The sequence below is a fragment of the Schistocerca gregaria genome, chromosome 9, assembly GCF_023897955.1.
Source record: "Schistocerca gregaria isolate iqSchGreg1 chromosome 9, iqSchGreg1.2, whole genome shotgun sequence".
Lineage (NCBI taxonomy): Eukaryota > Metazoa > Arthropoda > Insecta > Orthoptera > Acrididae > Schistocerca > Schistocerca gregaria.
In genome coordinates, this window is record NC_064928.1 from 248,470,505 (window position 1) to 248,486,824 (window position 16,320).

General features: G+C 45.8%; 1 protein-coding gene across 2 annotated transcripts in view; it reads left to right on the forward strand.

Annotated features, from left to right (window-relative positions):
• Positions 1–16,320, forward strand: part of LOC126292225 (transmembrane protein 151B-like) — a 770,743-nt gene that overhangs the window by 178,070 nt on the left and 576,353 nt on the right. The gene's annotated exons all lie outside the window — the stretch shown is intronic.

A 16,320-nucleotide genomic window follows, 5' to 3' on the forward strand; every position in this document is an offset into this window, starting at 1 on the left:
ATAAAAAAAATATATGAAATTTCTTTTGAATATGACGTAACAAATACAACTGACGTCACAATGTGGTGGAACGTAATCTCCATTGTGGTGTCACCGCCAGACACCACACTTGCTAGGTGGTAGCCTTTAAATCGGCCGCGGTCTGGTAGTATACGTCGGACCCGCGTGTCGCCACTATCAGTGATTGCAGACCGAGCGCCGCCACACGGCAGGTCTAGAGAGACTTCCTAGCACTCGCCCCAGTTGTACAGCCAACTTTGCTAGCGATGCTTCACTGACTTCTACGCTCTAATTTGCCGAGACGTTAGTTAGCATAGCCTTCAGCTACGTTATTTGCTACAACCTAGCAAGGCGGCAATATCCGTACTAGTGATATTGTAAATCATGTACCATCAAGAGCGACGTTCGTCATTAATGGATTAAAGTTAAGTATTCCACCAGTTACGTCCGTTTTTCTCACTTCTAATTCCCTTGTCATGTTCCAGACCTCACGCCAGCCTGCGTGAGCTAAAACGCGTGCATATCGGCCTCCTTTAACCATACGGTTTGACTATTTATAATGTGCTGTTTTTTAACCACATGACAACTTGGGGTAGCAGTGATCCATGGAACATTCCGTCGCCTGGCCCTTCACGCTGCGCCGTCTGTTGGCCGTCTGGCTGTCACTGGAATTTCGACAGGACGGTGCAGGAGGACCACTCTCCCAGGGAAGCGAGCAAGTTAAACTTGAGCGGCGGAACGAAGTGAAGCTACGCGCTCTCCCTCTGTCCTTCAGCTCGAACTTAACCTACAGGTCGGAAACTTCCAACTCGTTAGCAGAGAAGCTGATGGCAATATGGCCCTAAGTGCTCGTTCGTGTTTCGTTCCGCAACTCCGTAAACTTAGCTCCGTCGACACTCACCCGTACTGTTCTCCGACGTCGCTGTGACTCGATTTACGATTTCAATCTGAAGTGCTTTCACAGAAGAAGTTTGTGACAGTATCAACCAACGTGTAAAATACGCGGAAGATATCCTAAGAATTTCCTCATAATTTCACACGATAGGACCTAAAATTAAGACAAACTAGAGACAGACTACGTCACACGAAATACACTGGACAACCACTGCGCTGGACACACTACGGTGGACTAAAGGGCAGGGGGTACTGAGCTGGCTACACCAGCAATTTTGTGGTTTTGCTTAACCAAGTTCGGCAGACAGTATTTTCTCTGCCTGCATTTGTTTACATTGCAGATGTCAGAGAGGAAGCTAACTCTGGGAACCTAAACTATGTTTATTTATTCCTTACTTAATAACCTATAAACACTTTACAATGCATCCAGCCCTCACAGAACTTCTGCTCAAGTAATGAAGCGTTCCATATCACCTAAAATTATTACGTAAAACATTTATTTCTTGTCTATGAAAGCTTACAAAATTTTTCTACAGGAACACACCACCATTTGACTGTTTTATTGTTTACTTAAGAACAACCCAAATTTCGGCCATTTATGTCATTTTCTAGTATTTGGTTTTATGTTTTCAATATATATTTCAGGACACTTAACATGTTGTTAAGTGTCCTGCAATATGTGTTAGAGACATAGACTCAAATAGTTGAAAATGGAATAGAAGGCCTGCAATATGTGTTAAAGACATAGACTCATAGTTGAAAATGGAATAGAAGGCCGAAACTTGGGCAGTACTTCTATAAACAATAAAACAGTCAAATGGCGGTGTGTTACTTTAAGAAATATTGTACGACTGTTGCTCAGCTCTATCAAAAACTTCTTAAATTTAAAAAGTTTCCCTAACCGTCAAATAAAATCTTGCCGTAAATACATTTTACTATTTGTCTTTCGATATATTATCTGGTATCGATCTTCCGACATGTAAACTAGTAGTCACAATTTTAAACGTATATGATCTGGAAAGAAGTCTATGTTAGATGCAATGATTTGCATTTTTGAGTGTTAACATTTCTGTCTCCATTTGTAATTTCATTACATTTACTATCAACAGTGAAATCGATGTTGAAAGATTACAGGAAACTTCTGTTTTTAACATTTTCAAAGTTTGCAAACGTTTGTTCTAACCATTGGCCCTACAGTCTTCACGTAAGGACTTATTTTTAGAAAATAATATACACTACTTGCCATTAAAATTGCTACACCAAAAAGAAATGCACATCATAAACGGGTATTCATTGGACAAATATATTATGCTAGAACTGACATTTGAATACATTTTCACGCAATTTGGGTGCATAGATCCTGAGAAATCAGAATCCAGAACAACCACCTCTAGCCGTAAAAACGGCCTTGATACGCCTGGGCATTGAGTAAAACACAGCTTGGATGGCGTGTACAGGTACAGCTGCCCATGTAGCTTCAACACGACACCACAGTTCATTAAGAGTAGTGACTAGCGTATTGTGACGAGCCAGTTGCTCGGCCACCATTGACCTGACATTTTCAATTGGTGAGAGATTTGGAGAGTGTGCTGGCCAGGGCAGAAGTCAAACATTTTCTGTATCCAGAAAGGCCCGTACAGGACCTGCAACATGCGGTCGTGCATTATCCTGCTGAAATGTAGGGTTTCGCAGGGATCGAATGAAGGGTAGAGCCACGGGTCTTAACACATCTGAAATGTAACGTCCACTGTTCAAAGTGCCGTTAATGCGAGCAAGAGGTGACCGAGACGTAACCAATAACACCCCATACCAACACGACGGGTGATACGCCAGTATGGCGATGACGAACATACGCTTCCAATGTGCATTAAACCGCAATATCGCCAAACACGGATGCGACCATCATGATGCTGTAAACAGAACCTGGATGCATCCGAAAAAATTCGTTCACCCATGTTCGTCGTTGAGTACACCATCGCAGATGCTCCTGTCTGTGATGTAGAGTCAAGGGTAACCGCAGCCATGGAACTGTTGGTGCAGATGGTTGTCGTCTTGCAAACGTCCCCATCTGTTGACTCAGGGATCGAGACGTGGCTGCACGATCGGTTACAGCCATGCGGATAAGATGCCTGTCATCTGGACTGCTAGTGATACGAGGCCGTTGGGATCCAGCACGGCGTTCCGTGCTACCCTGCTGAACCCACTGCTAAGAGTCATTGGATCTCGACCAACGCAAGTAACAATGTCGCTATACGATAAAGAGAAATCGCGATAGGCTACAATGCGACCTTTAACAAAGTCAGAAACGTGATGGTACGCATTTCTCCTCCTTACACGAAGCATCACAACAACGTTTCACCAGGCAACGCCGGTCAACTGCTGTTTGTGTATGAGAAATCGGTTGGAAACTTTCCTCATGTCAGCACGTTGTACGTGTCGCCACCGGCGCCAACTTCGTGTGAATGGTCTGAAAAGCTAATCACTTGCACATCACAGCATCTTCTTCCTGTCGTTTAAATTTCACGTCTGTAGCACGTCTTCTTCGTGGTGTAGCAATTTTAATGGCCGGTAGTGTATAAATCAAAACTGAATCATTTTCAACGATGAAAGCTTTATCAATGTGAAATTGCTTTTCGGTTCTAGAAGGTTCTGGAACCTGGGTGTATAGTACACTGACGGAAAAAAAATCGCAACGCCAAGAAGCAGATGGGCGATATAAACTAAAATTGTTAGGCGTGTTTCTTCAACTGAAAGATGACGTCTATGCAGATTTCGCGCTAGTCGCATAAGAGTGACGCTAATAGGTTCGCTTTAAATGTACTCTTGTGAGCCTTGGTTACGTTTGAGATTGGACATGGGAGTTAGGCAAGAATGCCTTTTATGCTCCACGGATGCCACGTGAATGCTCCCCAAAACATAATGGAGCCATCGCCAGATTGTCTCCGTGTCGAGGAGCTGTTCCCCTGGAAGACGACGAATTCACACTTGCGCATCGGCGAGATGAAGAAGGTATCGGGATTCATCAGGTCATGCAACGCTTTACCACAGCGCCAAATTCCTGCGCCGATGTTCACGCGCCCATTTCAGTCGCAGTTGCCGACGCCGTGGTGTTAACATTGCTACGTGTACGGGTCGTGAGGTGCGAAGGTCCATCGTTGGGAGTGTTCGGTGCACCGTGTGTTCACACACACTTGCACTCCGCCCAGCAGTATAGTCTGATGGCAGTTCCTCCACAGTTCGCCGACTGTCCTGTTTTACCCGTCTACCCAGCCTACGACGTCCGACATGATGGGAGGTGGTCGCCCAACCCCAGGACGTCTGGATGTACATTCTCCTTGGTTTCGCCGCTTGTTGAAGACACTCACCACAACACTCCTGGAACACCCAAAGAGTCGTGCAGCTTCCGAAATGCTCGTGCCGAGCCTCCAATATGCCCTCTGCCAAACTCAGACAGACCGCGTGCCTTCCCCATTCTACACACGGACAGCACACCACTGATTCTACATGCACCGTGCGTGTATCTGACTAGCAATCATTCCTCGCCAGATCACGCTGCTATCGCCTGGACGGGTTTATATCGATAGCAGGTCGGTGGTCGTAATGTTCTAGGTGATCAGTGTACTTCACTTACACATTTCATGACAGGTAAGAGTTACTACGCAGTCTGCGTCCAGACTTCTGTGGCTGTAACACGACAGCTGTCTGAAAGGTGTCGCTGGAGGAGACCAGTCAAAGAGTTCCCTGCCTGGATGCTGATGGCACCCACTGCGACCATGCAGAACACACGATGCGAGGCGAGGCGAGGCAGTCTGTAGCTTGTGTCCCTGTTCCCGCTGGCCACACAAAACACGCAGCCAGCTTGCTACAGCACTCTCACAAATTTCTCGGCGCCACTGCAAAACTGGCGGCGCACACTGCACGCTACGCGGCTGGCCGCTGAATCTTTGATGCGGCTCCGGGGCGGCCCCTGCAGAATTCAGTGGCCAGAGTGTAGCGCAGTGTACTGGAGTGTAGTCTAAGTGTATTGCAGGATCAGACCAGCCGGTGTGCCAGGGTTCGTAACACGGGTGCAGGACTCGGGAGGGGAGAGAGTCTGTAACAGGAAGAGTCTGTGTAGCGTCAGCAGAATGAAAGATGTACTTACCATATGAAGACACCAACTGTTTGACGAAATGTGTACACCCAGAATACATCTATAAGTACACTGAAGTGCCGAAGAAACTGGTATACCCTTGTGTATTCGAATACAGAGGTACGTAAAGAGGCAGAATACGGTGCTGCGGTCGGCAACGCCTATATCAAACAACAAGTGTCTGGTGCGTTTGTTACATCAGTTACTGCTGTTGCAATGGCAGGTTATCAAGATACACTACTGGACATTAAAATTGCTACACCAAGACGAAATGCAGATGATAAACGGGTAGCAATTGGACAAATATATTACAGTGCAACTGACATGTGATTACATTTTCAAGCAATTTGGGTGCATAGATGCTGAGAAATCAGTACCCAGAACAACCACCTCTGGCCGTAATAACGGCCTTTATACGCCTGGGCATTGAGTCAAACAGAGCTTGGATGGCGTGTACAGGTACAGCTGGCCATGCAGTTTCAACACTATACAACAGTTCACCAAGAGTAGTGACTGGCGTATTGCGACGAGCCAGTTGCTCGGCCACCATTGACAGACGTTTTCAGCTGGTGAGAGATCTAGAGAATGTGCTGGCCAGGGCAGCAGTCGAACATTTTCTGTATCCAGAAATGCCCGTACAGGACCTGCAACATGTGGTCGTGCATTATCCTGCTGAAATATAGGGTTTCGCAGGGATCGAATGAAGGGTAGAGCCACGGGTCGTAAAACATCTGAAATGTAACGTCCACTGTTCAAAGTGCCGTTAATGCGAACAAGAGGTGACCGAGACATGTAACCAATGGCACCCTGTACCATCACGCCGGGTGATACGCCAGTATGGCGATGACGAATATGCGCTTCCAACGTGCGTTCACCCCGATGTCGCCAAACACGGATGCGACCATAATGATGCTGTAAACAGAACGTGGATTCATCCGAAAAAATGACGTTTTGCCATTTGTGCAGCCAGGTTCGTCGTTGAGTACACCATCGCAGGCGCTTCTGTCTGTGATGCAGCGTCAAGGGTAACCGCAGCCATGGTCTCCGAGCTGATAGTCCGTGCTGCTGCAAACGTCGTCGAACTGTACGTGCAGATGGTTGTTGTCTTGCAAACGTCCCCATCTGGTGACTCAGGGATCGAGACGTGGCTGCACGATCCATTACAGCCGTGCGGATAAGATACCTGTCATCTCGACTGCTATTGATACGCAGCCGTTGGGATCCAGCACGGCGTTCCGTATTACCCTCCTGAACCCACCGATTCTATATTCTGCTAACAGTCATTGGATCTCGACCAACGTGAGCAGCAATGTCGCGATACGATAAACCGCAATCGCGATAGGCTACAATCCGACCTTCAGCAAAATCGGAAACGTGATGGTACGCATCCTTCCTCCTTACACGAGGCAGGTGCACCAATTTACCAGTGTACATATAAAGACACCGGCTATTTGGCGTAATGTGGCCACTGTGAATACACATACGTGTGTCTCTATACACATATGGACACTCTCATCACATCTACGTCTGCCTGTATTCTCTGTAAGCCTGTGTGAAGTGCATGGCCGGTAAGTCCCGCTGTACCCAGAATTGCGCTCTACCAGCATTAAAGTCCGGAAGTTTTGGTACAGTACATATTTGACGTAATACCGGGGGGAGTCATTCCAGATGTTGAAAGGGTCCTTCCGGGTGCCATGAAGGGTACTGGGTGCGCCCATCTGCAGGTGGTCGCTCATGTCGGCACCAATGATGTGTGTCGCTATAGATCGGAGGAAATCCTCTCTGGCTACCGGCAGCTATCTGATTTGGTGAAGACTGCCAGTCTCGCTAGCGGGATGAAAGCAAAGCTCACCATCTGCAGCATCGTCGACAGGACTGACTGAGGACCTTTGGTACAGAGCCGAGTGGAGGGTCTGAATCAGAAGCTGAGACGGTTCTGCGACCGTGTGGGCTGCAGATTCCTCGATTTGCGCCATAGGGTGGTGGGGTTTCGGGTTCCGCTGGATAGGTCAGGAGTCCACTACACGCAGCAAGCGGCTACACGGGTAGCAGGTGTTGTGTGGCGTGGACTGGGCGGTTTTTTTTAGGTTAGATGGCCTCGGGCAAATACAGAAAGGGCAACAGCCTCAACGGGTGCGGGGCAAAGTCAGGACATGCGGGGGACCAAGCAGCAATCGGTATTGTAATTGTAAACTGTCGAAGCTGCATTGGTAAAGTACCGGAACGTCAAGCGCTGATAGAAAGCACCGAAGCTGAAATCGTTATAGGTACAGAAAGCTGGCTGAAGCCAGAGATAAATTCAGCCGAAATTTTTACAAAGGCACAGACGGTGTTTCGGAAGGATAGATTGCATGCAACCGATGGTGGCGTGTTTGTCGCTGTTAGTAGTAGTTTATCCTGTAGTGTAGTAGAAGTGGATAGTTTATGGGTGGAGGTTACACTCAACAACCGAGCTAGGTTGATAATTGGCTCCTTTTACCGACCACCCGACTAAACAGCATTAGTGGCAGAACAACTGAGAAAATTTGGAATACATTTCACATAAATTTTCTCAGCATATTATAGTCTTAGGTGGAGATTTCAATTTACCAGATATAGACTGGGACACTCAGATGTTTAGGACGGGTGCTAGGGACAGAGCATCGAGTGACATTATACTGAGTGCACTATCCGAAAGTTACCTCGAGCAATTAAACAGAGAACCGACTCGTGGAGATAACATTTTGGACCTACTGATAACAAACAGACCTGAACTTTTCGTTTCTGTAAGTGCAGAACAGGGAATCAGTGATCATAAGGCCGTTGCAGCATCCATGAATATGGAAGTTAATAGGAATATAAAAAAAAGGGAGGAAGCTTTATCTGTTTAGCAAGAGTAATAGAAGGCAGATTTCAGACTACCTAACAGATCAAAACGCAGCCAAAACCTCTCAGACAAACAGAACCTAAACGATGTCAAAGTTAACGTAAGGAGGGCTATGCGTGAAGCGTTCAGTGAATTCGAAAGTAAAATGCTATGTACCGACTTGACAGAAAATCCTAGGAAGTTCTGGTCTTACGTTAAATCAGTAAGTGGCTCGAAACAGCATATCCAGACACTCCGGGATGATGATGGCATTGAAACAGTGGATGACACGCGTAAAGATGAAATACTAAACACCTTTTTTCAAAGATGTTTCACAGAGGAAGACCGCACTGCAGTTCCTTCTCTAAATCCTTGCACAAACGAAAAAATGGCTGACATCGAAATAAGTGTCCAAGGAATAGAAATGCAATTGGAATCACTCAACAGAGGAAAGTCCACTGGACCTGACGGGATACCAATTCGATTCTACACAGAGTACGCTAAAGAACTTCCCCCCTTCTAACAGCCGTGTACCGCAAGTCTCTAGAGGAACGGAAGGTTCCAAATGATTGGAAAAGAGCACAGGTAGTCCCAGTTTTCAAGAAGGGTCGTCGAGCAGAAGTGCAAAACTATAGACCTATATCTCTGACGTCGATCTGTTGTAGAATTTTAGAACATGTTTTTTGCTCGCGTATCATGTCGTTTTTGGAAACCCAGAATCTTCTCTGTAGGAATCTACATGGATTCCGGAAACAGCGATCGTGTGAGACCCAACTCCGTTTATTTGTTCATGAGACCCAGAAAATATTAGATACAGGCTCCCAGGTAGATGCCATTTTCCTTGACTTCCGGAAGGCGTTCGATACAATTCCGCACTGTCGCCTGATAAAGTAAGAGCCTACGGAATATCAGACCAGCTGTGTGGCTGGATTGAAGAGTTTTTAGTAAACAGAACACAGCATTTTGTTCTCAATGGAGAGGCGTCTACAGACGTTAAAGTAACCTCTGGCGTGCCACAGGGGAGTGTTACAGGACCACAGCTTTTCGCAATATATATAAATGATCTAGTAGATAGTGTCGGAAGTGTCATGCGGCTTTTCGCGGATGATGCTGTAGTATACAGAGAAGTTGAAGCATTAGAAAATTGTAGCGAAATGCGGGAAGATCTGCAGCGGATAGGCACTTGGTGCAGGGAGTGGCAACTGACCCTTATCATAGACAAATGTAATGTATTGCGAATACATTGAAATTGAGTTTTCCAGCACTATATAATAAAACTGAACTTTTCAAATGTCTCCTGTAACATCCGTCTGTTTCACATTACAAATCAACAATTTCGAATAAAACCTGAACTAAACATTGACAGTTTCAATTTTCCTGTAAACGTTATTGATTTTTAAGTAACAGACATGAGGATAGCTATGTAGTACAACAATGTACCGTAGACCACGCGGGCGTTTATATATCCTCACTCATCCTCTAGACAGTTTACCGCTCCCGGTTGCTACGGTAATTTGCTGTAGTAACACACTGATCACATACACAAACAAAGCGATTAAAATGTAATGTCCGATAGTTCTGCAACACACCTAAAAAAAGTTAACGCGGTGCCGGCCGTTGTGGCCGAACGGTTCTAGGCGCTTCATTCCGGAACCGGGCGACTGCTACGGTCGCAGTTTCGAATCCTACCTCGGGCATGCATGTGATGTCCTTAGGTTAGTTTGGTTTAAGCAGTTCTCAGTTCTAGGGGACTGACGACCTCAGATGTTAAGTCCCGCAGTGCTCGGTTCCTGGCTGTAGCGCCTAAAACCGCTCGGCCACATCGTTCGGCTTTTCATAACGGACTTTGCTTACTGTGGACAATAACTGGAACTAGGAAGAAGCGGGGGATTACATGTTCCTTCACAGACATTCGGACACCTCATTGAAAATGACAGCAGCAGTGTTCAAGCTGGCATGAACGTAAGGGGTGGGCACACTCCACGTTAACATCCAGTAATGTGGTGCCCGAATACTTTGATCACATAGTGTACTCGTGTTTTCGGTATGCTATCCATAATAAAAGGTTTCAATGGTAAGTACCCTCGCTGTGCCTAAACTAACGTGAAGGCCAACGCTAAATGTTGTACGTGCACTACAAAGCATACCATTCTGGCAGAGGAGGCTAAATGAAGCTACTGGCTGGAGCTTCGTGTGGGACAATCAGCTTCCCGTGTTAGCTGTTTATCTCTCCAATGCTCGGCTTCTAACGTGCAAACCGTGGAAGTGGCGACCTGAAAAAACCTGCGAGGACAGCAGCCAACTCCTCCTTACTGTTGTTCGGCAGAGATACTAATCCTGTCCCACTCTCAAATGGGACGTGGGAAAACTGACTGCTGCTACTACCCTATAAAAGCTCAGATTTATCAGATGAAACGTCTGTCCACAGACGTGTCGTTCCGAAGTGCTCAGTGACTGCTGTGGTGGAGAAGGAGAACACCAGCGCTGCCAACCTTGCAGACCCGCAGCCACTGCACGCCGCAGTCGCCGGTCACTATTCACGCTCAGTTGGTACTGCGCCAGGCCACGCGAGCAAGATGGCGCGCGCCCAAGTCTCGGCTCGAACCGCCATTTATTTCGGCTGCACAGCTTTCTTCCGGAAATCGCGTCGAAGGCGACGGACTATTTATCTCGTGCTCTGAATTATGCATCCGGACCACGGTCAAAGATGCCGCAGTGTAGAAGACTGTCGAAAGCTGTTTTCCATTCCACACATGCAGTCAGACACAATGCTCTGCTCCATTGTAGCCGCAAACCTCTTACTACAATGGAGCTCCCCCGTGAATAAATCACAGTCCACTTCCATCCCCCGCCTCTTACCAGTACCCCAGATACATACTGTAAACACAGCAGTGAATGATGTAACTGGAGATCTTCGAGTGGACAAAGGCCTAGACAAACACTGGTAGCCATTCCGCACACAAAACAGTCATTTTTACCTCCATCTTTACGCTGCGAATCATTGTGAAGTGAGTGACAGAGCCTATGTCCTGCAGTATACACACGAGGGTTTTTTAACTTTTTACAAAAACAGCGAAAAAATATTTTGTTCGAAGTAGATTCTTTAAAAAATATTCCCATTTGAATTTAAATAAAATCCTTTCCGGCCCTAGGTTGTGTTCCTTTTGAAGCTACAGACCATCAGCAAAAGCTCCGCTTCGACTGTCATTGCCGTTGTCCTGCTCACAGTACAACAGTACAGTAATGTCTACAACTTATAGTACACAGTGTCGCAGACTCTGAAGATCTCAACGATATTACTGGCATAGGTCATATGGTTCCACCCAACATGGTGGTAAGGAAAGGAGCTGGCACTTTAGACTTACGCTGTACGTCGTTTTGAAGCCAGAGGGGTGAGGTCGCCATTTTAAGTAGCCCCAAACATTAGCAGACTGTTTTCTACTTTTGCTTCTTACTCATTATTTCTGTCGTGTGCACGCAAAAACTATTTTAAATACTAAAAATTGCGGTGCTTGCTTGAGTAACACAGTGTCAGAAAGGCATTTTCAAACCTTTTTCTGTTCTTGAATGCGTATTTACTCTAGTTATGTGGCCTCGTTAACTTGTTTTTGTTCAATAATGCACTTCGAATAATGAAGACGTGAACTTGGTGCATAATAGGCTGTAATGTGATGAATAACCATCTTAAAAGGCGCCACTGAAGTGTGCAGCCTTTCGTATTATGGCGGAGTAACGTTTCGTTAAGAGTGATCTGAAAATGCATCACATGAAGATGTTAGAAATGCGCTTAACAATGACGCTTAGTCGAAAGTAGCTAATCGCAGGGTTAAATAAACATCGCATTACAGCCTATTAAGGACCATGTTTACGTTAATTAAGCGTCTGGAGGCTCTGGGTAGCCACAGATACAACATTTTAAAGGCGACAAGGATCTGATTTGAAAATGATGCTTTCGTGTAATGCTTCGTATTCCACTTTTACTACATTTGTATCGATAGCAAAAGAAGCTGGAACTCTGAAACCAATTCTTGTCTGCTTCCTGGTACTGCTTCCTGTTAGCCATAATTTCAGCTTTCAACTCGTATGCACATCATTTTTTATGTCCACGTTTGCAAAATACGTACCTATGTGTTCTTTGTTAGCCTACAAACGTGTGCAATGCGGAATGAAGCAAGACGCGCTATCTTGCCTTGTACATTCAACAAAGCGAACTGTTATTGAAATGTCAAAGAAACTGAAGTGCATAGAGGTATACCTCCACAGAGAATAGAGTTCTTGTTTTATTATATTGTCAGTATACTAGCTACACTGTAGTTTACATATCTTCTCGCCTCGAAATCTTACCTATGATGCGTTATTCTGTGTATGGCCAATAATAGCAATTTAAAGGGGATTGATATATTTTTTAATCATCTTCCAGCATTGTGGTATGCTGTAAGTGTGATTAAAGGGATGATCCCATTCGCTTAACAGTCCATAACATGGATATTTTACTTTAACATATATCTAAGTAATTTTTTCAGTAATGATTGCCTAACCTGTGTAAGATGTAGCCCTACATTTCCAATAATAGGCTATTTGCTTCCTCTCCCGGAATATTTCTCGCCAGTAACTCAGTTTTGCAGGTATAAACAAACTCAGCTCAATAGGACTGTAAATCTACTTTGACCATCTGCTCGATTTTACTTTTGAATTTCAATTTGAGATTTTTGAAAGTATATAAGCCTATACCACGCTTTGTAATATATCAATAGTTAGTTAATTTCATGTCCCATGTGTCATTTGCACGATAAATCGTAATGATGTGGAACGAGCCATGTTATCGTTTTCTTCCACTTTAAAAGAGATTCGAACTAGAGCAACCAGAGACAACGGCCACATGTGAGTGAATTTTTTGGGTATGATTGTACGAACGTGTACGTGTGCTTTGATTCCTTTGTGAAGAAGGCTTTGGCTGAAAACTAATGTCAACACACTTTTCGTCGTGCCTGCCTGTTACTCGGCATGCGTCTAGCAATTTATCCGCTTCACAGTACAGTTATTCCCTCACGAAGCTTGTTGTAGATAATCCACTGCATTTCAACAGGAACAATGTTGTACAAAATTGCAATACCAGAAGAAAAAAATGACAATCGTTATGCCACATTGAAGTTGTATGTAGCACAAACAGTGGCTCACAATGCTGCAATCAAAAGTTTTCATCACTCACCCATTGATATAAAATGCCTGACAGAGGGTAAAATTTGAAACTAAGTTGAAAACGTTTCTCTTTGACAACTACTCCTATTCTACAGAAGATTATCTATTGCTGGAATGTGGAAATGGTGATGGGTAGGAATTACTGACATCTGACTTTAGTTAAAAACAAAAAAACTAATAAATGTTCGCACGGAGGCTTATTCACAAAGAAATGTATTTGTGAGGACATAATGTATTTGTGAGCTCCTGCTTTCAGAAAAGAGTGTCCCGTTACTTACTGGCCGCCCCGTTGTGTACCCACAGCACTGCTAGGAGGCATTCGGTACCATGGTGAACAGTGATCATGAGGTTTGGGTCATCGGAGCTCACTGTGGTGGTTGCTTTCTGTGCCTTATAAACGCGTATCCACAGCTTTCTCAGCCTACCACCACTGCAAACTATGAGCCATGCACTGCCATTCGCTCAGGACATTGTGATGGTCGCTATAATGAATGGGAAAATCAAAAGACATTGTTATGCTTTCTGATTATTTACCGGCGTATTTCCGATAGAATTCTCTGGTGTCCTCTTAGATTATGTATCAAGCATAGCTAGCGACAAGAGTGGAGTGGTAGAGGATGTTTGGTTTGGTTTGTGGGCGCTCAACTGCGCGATCATCACCGCCCGTACAAAGTCCCAACTTTTACACAACCAAATTTTTCCGCAGTCCCATGTAGCCACTGCCACGAATTATGAAGATGATGATCATGATGATAACACAAACACCCAGTCCCTGGGCAGAGAAAATCCGCAACTGCGGGACTGCGTGATCAAGAGGGAGCAACGCTAGCCACTAGACCACGAGCATCGGACGAGTGATGGAGGAGGTAACTGCCACCATATACAGGGTGTTTCAAACATTTTGGGTCAAACTGAAGCAGGTGATAGTGGGTCCACAAACGATTATATTCAGATAGGGAACCGATGGTCGGAAATGCACATTTATTGTGTTATGGATGTATACAGCGTACACTGCATAACAAGACACTGCTCATAGTAACTGATCAAATTGATGACTGCATGTCAATGCATAGTGTACACAACTTAGCCCATAGCTCACATGTCAGGTGACAGCCGCATGCATCGCACTGGCACGTGAACCTGTGTTGTATGCGTGCATCTACCCCTGGTGTCAGCTGTCAGTTGCGTCAGACAGATTGTGATATGTCCATGGGGAAGTGTGTTAGTGTGTATAGTGAATGCCACATAGCCAAACGTGGACCATTATGCATCATGAGGGCTGGCAGACATGCATTTAACGTATGGTGCAGCTGGATGTAGTGCCCATAAGGCAGCACAAAGGTACAGAGAACGCTTTCCTTGCAGGTATCATCCTAACTGGAAAAAGTTTATCTCCTTGGATACCTGCTTACGAGAGATGAGGTCATTTACACCATAGAGAGCCAGCCACTGTTCCTGGCAAAGACATATCCGAACATCAGACCTTGAGGAATCGGTGTTAACCACACATCAACTTACCCACGAAATTCACACTTAGAAGGCTGTGGTGTCGAGAGTACTGCTGGAAGATGCATTACACGCCTATCATAAAGAATGTGTGCAAGCACCGAGACCAAAGGATTTTGAGCTCGGTGTTCACTTCTGTCAACCGATTATCTCCCATAGTGCTGTACTGCTGGACTTCGTAGAGTATGTATTCTTCTTGGACGATTCCTCATTCACCCATGATAGTGCTTTCAACAGCTGCAACAGCCATGCCTCGAGCGAAGAAAATCCCCATGCCACCCACATCCGGCAGCCACCAACAACGATTCTCTGTCAACGTGTGGATGGGTCTTGTTCAAGATCAGCTAATGGGACCGTATTTGCTGCCTCTCCAGTTGATTGGTCCACATTACCCGGCGTTCCTCGAGATTTGCTGCCACAGTTCTTTGAGACTGTACGCCTTATTACCTGCGAAAGTTTGTGCTTCCAACACGACGGTGCACCAGTTCACTTCAATCTTCAAGTCCGCGAATACCTGAACAAATTCGTACCCTCGTCGTTGGATTGCAAGGGGAGGTCCAGTACTGGGCCAACGCCATCTCTGGATCTCACACCTCTGTGGTTACGTCAAGACGCTGAGGTCTGAAACCCCCGTAGAAACGGCCGGAGACCCCCTGCCAGGGTACAAGCAGCCTCTCTCATGGTACAACACACATCAGGGATATTTAAGGGAGTGAGGCAAAACTTCGAGCACCACTGCCATGCATGCACTGAGGCTGGCGGTTGTCACTTCGAACAGTTACTATGTTGTTGTTACGCAGTGTACGCTGTGATATCCATAACACAACAAATATTCATATACGACCATTGCTCCCTATCTCAGTATAATCGGTTGTGGACCCACTATCACCAGTTTCATTAAAACTCAGAAGGTCTGAGGAAAGTCGTACAGGACGCCGGCTGGAACGCAGCAGCAGTCATCGGAGACCACCTGTATTTTATGACAAGGAGAGTGTTAGTGTGATAGAGGTATGTGTTTGCAAACGAGGCGCTTCCTTCGCCCAAGGAATCAATTATGTTGTCATAACATTTAAAGAGCGACATTTTCACCACGATCTGCATCTGTATGAAAGCAGCCTACCAGTTTCACTGATCATCATCGTTGTTGTTGTTGTTGTTGTTGTTGTTGTTGTTGTTGTCTTCAATTCGGAAGACCAGTTTCATGCCGCTGCCCATGTACCCCACGTCTATTAGGAAACTGACAATCCCTGATGCCTTGGGATGTGCCTTATCAAAGTACCCCTGTTTTTCTTTAAGTTTTCCCTCGTTGTACCTTTGCTGACATTCCCCTTACGAGCTCTTTTCTAGACCTTATCTAGCCCGTTCAATTGATCCTCAATGTCCTACTCTGCCTCTCAGAATTACAGGTGCACTGGCATACCTCCAAGTTTTTAGTTCTTCTCGATGAACTTTAACTGCCCCTGCAAATTGCCCCTCAGTTTCCTTCACTGCCCCTGGTTGCTACGACGAGAAGTTTCGGTGTCCACTGAGGACGCCAGGACATATTCCCGGACGGCTACTCTAAGAAACACCCTCCGCCGTCTACCGCACCCCCCCCCCCCCCCCTCCCATAGCACCGGAAGTGACGACACTCTGGAGGCGCCTCTACTTCTCCCTGGGCAGCTGGCCCGCTCAGCCGACCACCGACTCATAATTAGCGAACCGCCCCCGCCCGCCGCTCCGGGTTTTAATTTACAATTCGCCG